Source organism: Carcharhinus amblyrhynchos, chromosome 5, assembly GCF_965287045.1.
Source record: "Carcharhinus amblyrhynchos chromosome 5, sCarAmb.v2.hapA, whole genome shotgun sequence".
Lineage (NCBI taxonomy): Eukaryota > Metazoa > Chordata > Chondrichthyes > Carcharhiniformes > Carcharhinidae > Carcharhinus > Carcharhinus amblyrhynchos.
This window is the reverse complement of record NC_137328.1, coordinates 8,978,983-8,991,576: the sequence shown is the minus strand read 5'-3', so window position 1 is coordinate 8,991,576 and position 12,594 is coordinate 8,978,983.

Here is a 12,594-nt window from a genome sequence, read left to right as displayed (position 1 = left end):
TTCCTAATGTTGCCCTTCACCTGTGCCATCTTAGTGTCGCTACAACTTCTTAACCTGATGTGGCCTGTCACTATCTCTTGGTGTACATCTGAGGTGGAGGTGGCTATCTGCTGACCGTGCTCCATGGCCTGTGATGTCCTTGGTGACCGTCCTCTGGAGGGACTGGGTTTTGAGTGTCCTGGCCTGCTTCAGGACTCAGCAACGTATCCATGACACCCTTTTCATCCCACTGCTCCTGAGATACCCTGGTGTCAGGAAGGGGGTTGTCAGAAGGTGTAGCCATAACTGTAGTCTCCTGGGGTGGAAGGCCCTGACACAGGCTCAAGCCCTTCCTCCTCCCTCGGGGTTTCTGTGGGCCCCTGGGTCACTCCAAGGGATGGTGGTGCTTCTGCAGTGAGCTCTGGAGACTCTGGCATCACCTGGCCCTGCCAGTCCTGGAGGACCACCTGTGTTCTTGCCATGGTGGTCGAGCCCTCTGCAGGGACCCTCTCAGTGGGGGCCACCTGTCAACAGCAGCAGCAAGTACCCTCTGAGACTGGCCCACACTCTGCAGCCCCTCAGCCATGACCGTCTGTGACTGGACATCTGTAACACTCCACCTCTGTGTCTGCGGTGCTGTCCCACTGGGCCGCCTGCAAGCTCTCGGGCCTCTCAGCCATGGGCCACAGAAACTCGAGAAGCCCATTGAGGCCTCCAGCTGTGGGCTGATGTGACTGGGCTTTGGCTCCCTGGGACTCCGCCGTGGCCATCTGTGACTCAGCCACTATCCTCTGGGACTCTGCTGTGACTTGGCCATTGCTTGGGGCCTACCAGTCATGGCGAGGATTTCATGCCCCAGGCTTTCCAATGCGTACGCCACCCTTGCAGTGTTAGCATGGAAACCACGCAAGGCAGGCTGGTCCATTTGAAAGCTTTGGGACTCCTCCCAACAGCCTTGCAAATATGGGGAGAGCGTGCAAACTCCACACAGACAGTGATCCAAGGGTGAACCCGGGTCCCTGACGTTGTGGGTTAGAATCCCACAAAGGCAGTTGAAAAACCCTGGAATTAAAAGTCTGATAATAACCATGAAACCATTGTCGATTGTCATAAAAACCCACCTGGTTCACTAATGCTATTTAGGGAAGGAAATCTACTGTCCTTACCTAGTTGGCCTACATGCGATTCCAGAATCTCAGCAGTACTAACCACTGTGCCACTGTGTTGCCCCGATATGGTAATTGAATTAGACTTTACGTCTCATTGTGTTTCTAACAGTCTTACAGCAGCAGCAAAAGGAAAGTGCTTACCAGATCACTGGTGATACTAATAGAGATAATTTGGTTATATCTAATCTCCACTACAGGGTCACGGTTACAAGATGACCAGGGTTGGAAAATACATATTCCGAGTCATTGATTGTGCTGATGCTGCCTCTGGGGATGGATCCATAGCACAGGGCAACACAGTGGCACAGTGGTTAGCACTGCTGCCTCACAGCGCCAGGGACCCATTTGTTCAATTCCACTCTCGGGTGACTGCCTGTGTGGAATTTGCATGTTCTCCCCGTCTCTGCATGGGTTTCCTCCGGGTGCTCCACTTTAATTGAAACATAGAACACTACAGCACAAACAGGCCCTTCGGCCCACAAGTTGCGCTGATCATATCCCTACCTACTAGGTCTATCTATAACCCTCAATCCCATTAAATCCCATACGCTCATCCAGAAGTCTCTTAAAAGACCCCAACGAGTTCGCCTCCACCACCACCGATGGCAGCCGATTCCACTCATCCACCACCCTCTGAGTGAAAAACTTACCCCTGACATCTCCTCTGTACCTACTCCCCAGCACCTTTCTTCCCACACTCCAAAGATGTGCAGGTTAGGTCGACTGACCAGGCTAAATTGCCTCTTAGTGTTGGGGGATTAGCAGGAAAAATATGTGGGGTTACGGGGGTTGGGCCTGGGTGGGATTGGTGTCAGTGCAGCCTTGATGGGCCGAATGGCCTCCTTCTGCACTGGAAGGATTTTATGAGGTTGTAGCTGAACAGTGAATAACAGACTCGAACTGCAGGATTTTCCAGTTAATGTGCGCTGGCAGTAAATTCTCAAATTGCATCAGATTCAATGGGATAATGATGGCAAGCACTGTCAGCTCACAGTCAAAATCTCTGCAACTGCTGGATCAATAAATTTAGTATGCGTTTTTAGAACATATTGCTTTCTAATAATACAATTGGGAATGTTGTACATGAGAAGCACGGTTCATTATGGCTGCTTGTATTATGCAGTACATTCCTGTTGAAATAGCACTGGGTCAAGGTATGAATGGAATAAAATTTCAGGTAGTCCTTCAAAACTGATATTACAAAATTCCCAAAAGGCTTTGGATTGGATATGCTGTCTGAGGCAATTTGTTTTCTGTTCTTATTTTGTCTTTCACCGTCAATTTCTCTGTTACTGAACTTTTACAACAGACCAGCATGAACGGTTCCTGCATCATTTTTAATCTCAATTCCCACTGTAACTCAAAGAGTAACGGGACAACCAAATGGTCTGTGCTTGGCGCGGGCCACCTTTCAAAGCACCAACATTTCTTTCTGCTTCTTGTTGGGGTGTGTGTTTGTGTGTGTGTGCGTGTCTGTCTGTCTGTCTGTGAGTGTGTGTGTGTGTGAGTATGTGTGTCTGTCTATGTGTGTGTGTGTGTGTGTGTGTGTGTGTCTGTCTGTCTGTCTGTTTGTGTGTGTGTGTGCACGCATGCGTGTGTGTGTGCGTGTGTGTCTGTCTGTCTATGTGTGTGTGAGTGTGTGTGTGTGTCTATCTGTCTATATGTGTCTATGTGTGTGTCTGTCTGTCTGTCTATGTGTGTGTGTGTGTGTGTGTGTCTGTCTGTCTGTCTGTTTGTGTGTGTGTGTGCACGCATGCGTGTGTGTGTGCGTGTGTGTCTGTCTGTCTATGTGTGTGTGAGTGTGTGTGTGTGTCTGTCTGTCTATATGTGTCTATGTGTGTGTCTGTCTGTCTGTCTATGTGTGTGTGTGTGTGTGTGTGTGTCTGTCTGTCTGTCTGTCTGTTTGTGTGTGTGTGTGCACGCATGCGTGTGTGTGTGCGTGTGTGTCTGTCTGTCTATGTGTGTGTGAGTGTGTGTGTCTGTCTGTCTGTCTATATGTGTCTATGTGTGTGTGTGTCTGTCTGTCTATGTGTGTATGTGTGTGTGCGTATTTGTGTGTCTGTGTGCGTGTCTGTGTGTGTATGTGTCTGCCTGTCCATCTATGTGTGTATGTGTGTGTCTGTGTGTGTGTTTGTGTATGTGTGTGATCATGTGCGTGCCACTGATTTTCTTTATTCAGTCATGGGACATGCCCATCTCGAATTGCCGTTGAGAAGATGCTGATGAGCTGCCTTCTGGAAAGGTTGTATTCACCGTGGTGTAGGCTCACCCAAAGCAGTGTTAACAAGGGAGTTCTAGGACAATGACAGTGAAGGAACGGAGATGTATTTCCAAGTCAGGGTAATGTGTAACTTGGAGGGGAACTTCAAGTGACGGTGTTCCCATGTACCTGCTGCCTCGTCGTGATCATACAGTCCCTACAGTACAGAAGGAGGCCGTTCAGTCCATCAAGTCTGTATCTACCCACCCTACATTCCCACTCTGACCCTATTCCCATAACTCTAGACATTTACCCTACTAATCCCCATGACAGTAGGGTTAATTTAGCATCGCCAATCAACCTAAGCTGCACACCTTTGGACTGGAAGGAAACTGGAGTACCCAGAGGAAACCCATGCAAACACGGGGAGAATGTGCAAACTCCACACAGACAGTAATCTGAGGCCAGAATTGAACTCGGGTCCTTGGCGTTGTGAGGCCATAATCTAAACGGTTTCCTTCTATTTGGGATGCATTTTGGAAAGAAGACTATGGAGAGACAATATAAAATAAGGATTACAATCTTTGAGGGAGTGCAGGAGCAGAGGGACATGAGTGTGTCTGTGCATAAATCATTAAGGGTAGCAGGACAGGTGGAAAGAGCAGTTAATAAAACATATAGTATTCTGGGCTTTATTAATAAGGGCATAGAGTACAGATCAAGGAGATTATGCTAAACCCATACAAGACACTAGTTAGATATCAACTAGAATCTGTGTACAGTTCTGGGCACTGCATATAGCAAGGATGTGAACACATTGGAGAGAGGCAGAAGAAACCTCACTTAAATATATTTTAATATTATTAGCAGGCCTCCACACCACATGATCCCCTCACGCTGAATAATCATAACACGCCAAAGTTGGCAAGGTTTTCAACAGCTTTATAAGAACAGGATTCAAACAAGGGGAAACTGCCAGGGGAGCCAAGATAATTATAGCTCCCAGAAGGAAAGGTACATGCACGGGCACTGTCCACTGGCACTGCCCCCTGGCACCAGCTTGGCACTATCCCTGGTGCTGCCCCCAGCACTGCCCTCTGGCACATCCCCTTGCATTGCCCCCTAGCCGCAATCTGGCACCACACTGGTACCCTCCCTCGCACTGCCCCAGCATTGCCCCTCAGCACTGCCCATGGTGCCACCTTTGCACTGTCTCTGGCGCCTGCCTGGCACTGCCCAATGACACCTCCCCCAGCACTGCCCCCGGTGCTTCTCCCTGGCATTGCCCCTGATACTGTCCAATGGCACCTCCCCCGGCACTGCCCCCTGGTACTGCCCCATGGCAATGCCCCCTGGCACTGCCCTGGCACTGTCCCCTGCATTGCCCTGGTACTACTCCCAGCACAGATTTGCACTGTCCCAGCACAGGTTAACAGTGCCAGCCTGTACCAGCGGCCAGTACCAGGTGGGCCCTCTGGGGAGTCCCATTGTGGGGGGGCTCCCATTATATCTGCTGTGGGGGGGGGGGCTGGCCGATGCTTGTGAAGTGAGGGGGAGGGGAACTTGTCTATAATGGTGGATGCAATGGCCATAATGACAGAAATGGCTGAAGGGGGGTGCTGGCTGCAAAGTGGGGAGGGGGTGATGACTGTGAGCAGGGGGGAGGATGGCTTTTCGGTCAAGAATGCCTACAAAACTAGAATGGAGCAAAGAAAGGCCCCAATACCTCTGTGATTATGGGAGGAGGGGCAAGACGGCCGCTACTAGCTCATGGTGGGTGAAGGGCACCCCTGATGCTTGTGTCAGGATTGGCGAGGGTACTACGTGTCTATAGGGGGGTACTGAGGGAGTCTAACTCCAGCACTGATCAGACTTCCTTTCAAGAAGGCATCTGGATTAATATTAATTTTAATTAATAAATCTCTTAATTTTGGAGAAAACAGTAAACTGTTTGTTTTCCCTTTTCTCAGGGACACAAATTTCAATGAAAAGAATTTAATTAAGCCTATTTTAGCTACAAGGTCAATTTTGAATATTAATGAGCTAATTTCCATACAAACTAACTCTTTTTCTATTGGGCTAACCAGATCAATATAACTTTCGGAATTCATTAAGTTCCAATTCTCCCTTGCGTTGCATTCAATTGCCATTCCACCATGTGAAGCTACTAATTGGAAGTCTACCTTTGATTCTGCAGCTTTCAGCATCAACGTGACTTTGACAGTCAACAGAAGCCCCAGTCCTAAACAGAACAGCTGGATTGGAAATGTACTGCACCCATTTGTTAGAGAGTGAACATGGCACATACCCACATAGCAGTAAGATGGCCTGTGATAGCACCTGTCCAATGAAAAATTTGTGGGGTCCTTTTTATAGCATCCCAGGCACCTGAATTCAGAGTGTTTCAATGTGGAGGTGGACCCCCTTTTGAGGAGTAACATCAAATCCCCCAAAGAGGAGTACCTTGGCTCATATTCTGTTAAAAGTGTGCAGGAAGGTGTGAACAATTCTTCAGTGGGGTTCACTAGTTAACGAACAGAAATACTCACTTTAACATTAACAATTAAGAATTGATTTATTTAATTAACCAGGGACTTTAACTAAGCAAGTAACTTACTGAATAAAATAAGAGTCTAATGGAATGCTGTTCAAATAAACACAAATATGCATCCATTAACCAAAAATATAATAATAGAATTCAATCACTCTTAAAAAAATACAACCAGGTTTTGTGGCTTTCAGAAACTTTTGGGGTTCTTCTGTTGATTCCTCTGTCTGAAAATTCTTTCTGATTTGGTATGTTTTGCTTGTTAGATGGTGTTTTTCCAGATTTTTAAAACTGGTAGAGTTGAGAGCTGCTGTCTCCCACTCCAGGCTTGAGAAGTGGCAGTTCATCTATTGCTCCCTTGTTTTTCCCCCCTGCACTCTCTTTCATACCTGTGATGACCTATCAATTTTCCTTCAATGGGATTGGTCTATTGTCAACATCATCAAATTCAAATCCTATAGGTTCTTGGTAACCGAGTGCCTATTTTAAATTCATTGGGCAAATTCAAAAATAACAGGTTATCTTGTCAAGACTACTGCTTGACTTTTTGATACAAATGCTTCAGCTTGGACTCCGTATGTATTTTGCATTTTAAACATCCAAGCACTGAAACAGGACACTAGGTTTTTAAGAGACCATGCAACGTTTCCTTCCCTCTAGCACTTTTACAAATTTTTTACACCTCTACCAACATCAAATTCCAACTTCACAAAGTCAACATTGCTGCAGGAGTAAGGCTCAGAATGTAACTTAAGGGCCTATTTCCGATTAAACAACCTCACTGACAAACTTATCAAGAAGGATACATGGCCAAGTTTAGGGATAGGTTGTTCCAATCATGCAGGTGAAACACAAGAATCAATTTCCATCACTCTTTATACATCTTGCTTCAGACATGTGCTGCCTCTAGACAGATGAGTTGAGGACCAAAAATGGACCTATATTACTTTCTACCCCATAGTATTTAGTCAGGTATTTTTCTATTGCCAGACTATTCTTTGTCGTTGCACCCATATCCTTGCTTACAGCTCCAGAATGTTAAAGCCAGAACAACTTCTTCATTCAAAGGGTGGTGAATCTCTGGAATTCTCTACCCATTGAAGTGGTGGAGGCTACCTCAGTGAATATATTTAAGTCACGGGTAGATAGATTTCTGATAGACAGGGGAATTAAGGGTTATGGGGAGAAAGCAGGAAAGTGGAACTTATCCACTTCAGATCAGCCACGATCTTGTTGAATGGCAGGGCAGGCTCGAAGGGCTAGATGGCCTATTCCTGCTCCTATTTCTTATGTTCTTATGTTTTTATGTAAATTGGCTAACTTCTCTCATTAAGCAGATGGTTATGTCTTATTAAACTTACTGTGCCGCAGAGGCCATCTTCAGTTCAAAAGCATCAGTGGCCTCGAATTAGAATTAGATTAAACTTCTCTCCATAACATACCATTATTGCCACTGGAGCGGCACAGTGGCACAGTCATTGTGCCACTGCTGCTTCACAGTGCCAGGGACCCGGGTTCGATTCTCAACTTGGGTCGCTGTCTGTGCGGAGTTTGCACATTCTCCCTATATCTGCATGGGTTTCCTTTGGATGTTCTGGTTTCCTCCCATATTCCAAAAGATGCGCTGGTTAGGAGCATTGGCCAAGCTAAATTCTCCCTCAGTGTACCCGAACAGGCACCAGAGTGTGTGTTAATGTAAGCTGACTTGTGACAATAATAAATCAATTAGAACTTAATAAATAAAAACCAAGACTGTACAGTAGCACTGTTCAAGTCAGTCAAATTAACACTTCTCTTACAGTAAATCATTATCAAGTTCCCTGAGCAATTAAAATTTGAATATAAATGCAGCCACACCATAATATCCTTGAAACAAAAAGTTATAGTAATTATGTCATTTATCTGGTAGGGTCTTGACTATGGCCTGCATCATTGGTAAGTTAGAAAATGTGCTGTTGGAATTAAGACAGAGAGGGTGACTTTGTCAAACAAAATGTTTTTATCTTCAATTCTATTCAAAACCTCGTTACACACAAACAATCAGCAACAATGGCTCTCTAATTGGCTTCTTATCCCTGGTGTGAACTGTTTTTGTTTGCGTGCTCTATTTAATATATATAATTCACTGGCATTCCTTGGTTAGTAGCGGGCTTCTGAGCTGCAGAAATGCCCCCTGGGGGGGAGTACATTTTCATTTCTGAAAGATTTAAGTCTGAAATCCTCCTCTTCAATATTGAAATGCACAACGTCTTGAAATCTTAATATTTTGCTCCCCCAAAGACACCGCATTTTAGCGAGCGAGCAACCCCAGCAGAAGTTCATTACAAATTAACACCACTGTGTAAGTGCACAGGTACATAGCTGAAGAATGAACTCTCGCACCAAGTACGCTTGCACCTTGTGACAGTTTTTATATTCCATACCTAGTCATCAAAGTTCAATCATCCAGCCTCAAATGGATTTGCTTTTACCCATTATTCTTCAATATTTGTATGAAAGATAGCTATCTCAACACACGGATCAGAAATTGATGGTCAAGTTATTGTTGGATTGCTGCAGTTTTGTGATACGTGTGCGTCCCTGTTGTAGTCATTCAGCTTTGCGCTGGATTCTCCAAAAAAGTATATTTTTTTTACATTTAAGTTGGTTGTAAGTTGTTTTCGGGTAATTCCTGAACAATTTGCTCCAAAGTACCAATTTTGTATCACGGAATTAATCATGCCTCAATAGCAGTGCAGGGATTGTTCTCTTCTTAGAATAGACGCAGATATAACTAGTCAGAAACAAAACCTCATTTATTGAGCATCACTTTAAAATTAGCATTGACAGAAAGCGAAGGATATTAATTTACTGGTAAGAGAGAGAGAGAAAGAAAGACAATACAGACTCGATCCAAAAGTTTGTAGAGGATTCAACATATCTGAACAGAAGTGAACTGAACAGATAGCTGTTATTAACAGTATATGAGTTTGTTTACCTGGGTTTTTAAAGAGCTGGGTACAAACTGTGTTTAACTGCATAAACAATTGAGATCCGTGATCATGAAACACTGCTGTTTACCTTCTGAGAAAGCCTGTTCGTGAGAAGAACCATTTCTGCTTAACATTGTATTTTCAAAGGATGTAGCCAATATCTAAGCTGAACCCAGAATTCCAAGCTGAGTTTTAAAATGTGGCAAAATTAGTGGTAAGTTTGCTTTAAAGCATGATTAGTTACATTCGGCAGAAATACCTTAGAATGAAACTTTTTAACTGAGGCAAACCACACTGAGGATCCCACAGCAGAGATACATTTTTCTTGGAACAAGTTTGAATTGTCTTATTTGTTACAAATTAATTCGTCTTTCTGCTTTCTGCACAATTATTGCATGACTGGAAATACATTTTGTTTCAATATTGTTTTGGTAAACCTTCCCTTGTCATTCAGATTCAGGTTAAACGGCATGTTAAGGAATCTTATCTCGCAGAAAGCAGGGAATAATTTGCATTTTTAAAGCGCCTTCTATGACCTTGTGTTATCTCAATGTACTATACAGTCGATCCAGAGATCCTTACAGCCTAGCGAACCCACAACCACTTCCATCTAGAAGGACAAGGGCAGCAGATACATGGGAACATCTGCAAGTTCCCCTCCAAGCCATTCACCATCCTGACTTGGAAACGTATCGCCATTCCTTTGTTGTCGCTGGGTCAAAGTCCTGGGATTTCCTCCCTAATGGCATTGTGGGTTAACTCATAGAACATGGACAGCAACGATTCAAGAAGGCAGCTCACCACCACCTTCTCAAGGACAATTCGGGATGGGCAATAAATGCTGGCCAGCCAGCGATGCCCATGTCCCACGAATGAATAAAAAAAGATACTTTTGAACCACTGTGACTATTAAATGCTGGGAAATGACCCCGCTAATTTGTACACAGTCACATTTTGCAAACAGCATTAAGATAATGACCAGATGATCTGTTATTATGTATTGGTTGAGGGAGCAATGTTGAGCAGGATACAATGAGTTCCTGTGTTCTTCGAACAGTACCATGAGATCTTCCCTGTCCACATCAGAGGGCAGCTGTGGCCTGGATTTAATGCCCCCCCCCCCCGCCCACCAAATCCCCGGAATGGTGGTGCCTCTGAGAGAGGAACACATTCCCTCAGTACTGAACTGAAGTGCCGGCTCAGGATTCGTGCTACAATCTCATGAGTGGGGCTTGGACCCTCTATCTGCTGATTCAGAGATGGGAAGGAACCGTGCCATCTTGCTTCATGCACCCATTACAGCAGTTTAAATTATGAGGACAGGTCTCCTAGACAAGCTTGGTGCTCCCTTGAATGTAGAGGCAATGTAGTTGTGGCAGTTAAGTGATTAGATGAATGAGTGAAATCGATTGGTGGCACGGGAACACAGTTGTCAGCACTGCTGCCTCACAGCGCCAGGGACCCGGGTTCAATTCCGACTTCAGGTCACTGTCTGTGTGGAGTTTGCACTTACTCCCTTTGCCCGTGTGGGTTTCCTCCAGTTTCCTCCCATGTTCCAAAGATGAGCGGGTTAGGTTGATTGGCCATGCTAAAATTGACCCTAGTATCAGGGGGGTTAGCAGGGTAAATATGTGAGGTTGCGGGAATAGGGCCTGGGTGGGATTGTGGTCGGTGCAGACTCGATGGGCCAAATGGCCTCCTTCTGCACTGTAGGGATTCTACGATAGAGAGTTGAGATGCTCCAGAACAAGGGGGAAATTATCTTATAGTTCGAGCTCAGGTTTTCAGGAATTAAAATACACTTTTACACAAAAGATAATGATTTAGAACATAGAAAAACTTCAGCACAAACAGGGCCTTCGGCCCATCAAGTTGTGCCAATGATACCCATACCTACTAGGCTTACCTATAACCCTCAATTCTATTAAGTCCCATGAACTCATCCAGAAGTCTCTTGAAAGACCCTATCGAATTTGCCTCCACCACCACCAACGGCAGCCGATTCCACTCACCCACCACCCTCTGAGTGAAAAACTTACCCCTGACATCTCCTCTGTACCTACTCCCCAGCACCTTAAACCTGTGTCCTCTCGTAGCAACCATTCCAGCCCTGGGGAAATAGCCTCTGAGAATCCACCTGATCAATACCTCTCAGCATCTTATACACTTCTATCAGGTCACCTCTCATCCTTCATCTCTCTAAGGAGAGAAGACGGAGGTCCCTCAACCTATCCTCATAAGGCATGCCGCCCAATCCAGGCAACATCCTTGTAAGTCTCCTCTGCACCCTTTCTATGGCTTCCACATCCTTCCCGTAATGAGGCGACCAGAACTGAGCACAGTATTCCAAGAGAGGTCTGACTAGGGTAAAATTTCAAAGCTGATTTGTAAAGATGGGGATGGAGTGGAATGGAGATGGCCTGATTCTGCCACTTCTAATGATGATAACCTCTACCAGTTCTCCGATCTTTCACTCAGCGGGACGCCATGGCTGGAATTTCCTGTCGGCTTTGAGGCACTTCCTTATTTAGGCTGTCTCTGCATTGGGCATCCAATTAAGGATGGCAGGCAGGCTCTTGATGTCGCAGGCCCTGGCATGCTTGTAGGAGCTCACAACCAACAAAGAGGAATATCGTAAAACTGGCACTTTGACTTAGCCCAGCCGCAACAGCCATTTGAAGTGAAGGGTGTGGGAAACTCACTGACACTGTGGTGCTGCTGGAGAAAATTAATGAGGAGAGGTCTGGCCTGTTTGATACTCCAGGCCACAATCTGAATGGCAGCAGTTCAGAGAATCTGGCAGGAGGTCACTGATGGAGTTGGTGCTGCCTCCAGTAGCCAGGGGAAGTGGGAAACAAATGGGAAAATGGAAGGGAGTTGCCAAGGTACGATCCCACAAAGGTTCCCTGCACCAGGTACATGCTCCAAGAATATTTGGCAGAAAATGTTCCACATTTGTTGCAGTCTGTGCTCAGCATCCAAATAATCTTACAGTTCATTGAAGGTGTACCATCCATAACCGCAATCCAACCAGATCCCCATTCCAATTGTAGTCTCCTGTTAGCACTCCTTTCATCATCTTCACACCAATAAAGGCAAGTGTGTTAATTTATTCACATAAATGCTAGACAGAGGTTAAAAGAGTTTATCATGGAATCACTACAGTGCAGAGGAAGGCCATTTGGCCCATCGAGTCTGCACCGACCACAATCCCACCCAGCCCCTATTCCCCTAACCCCACATATTTACCCTGCCAAACCCCCTGACACTTGGGACACTTAGCATGGCCAATCAATCCCACCCACACATCTTTAGACTGTGGGAGGAAACCGGGACATCCGGAGGAAACCCATGCAGGCACAGGGAGAATGTGCAGACTCTACACAGACAGTAATCCAAGGTTGGAATTGAACCCGAGTCCCTGACGCTGTGAGGCAGCAGTGCTAACCACTGTGCCACCGTGTCACCCACCGTGCGTTTAGTCTCATAATATGTGCTCTTGAAGTTTCCGACATATTTGGAACATTTGTGTTTTTAGGATAAGGAGAAGGGTCACCAGAGGAGAGTGCAAAAAAAATCAGAACTTGATCCGCATTAGAGGAAGCTGGAACACGAACTGTCACGTCGCAATGATAACATCATTACATCTAGACCGGAGGCTACGGATTCAAGTCTCACTTCAGGGTAGCATGGTGGCGCAGTGGTTAGCACTGCTGCCTCACAGCA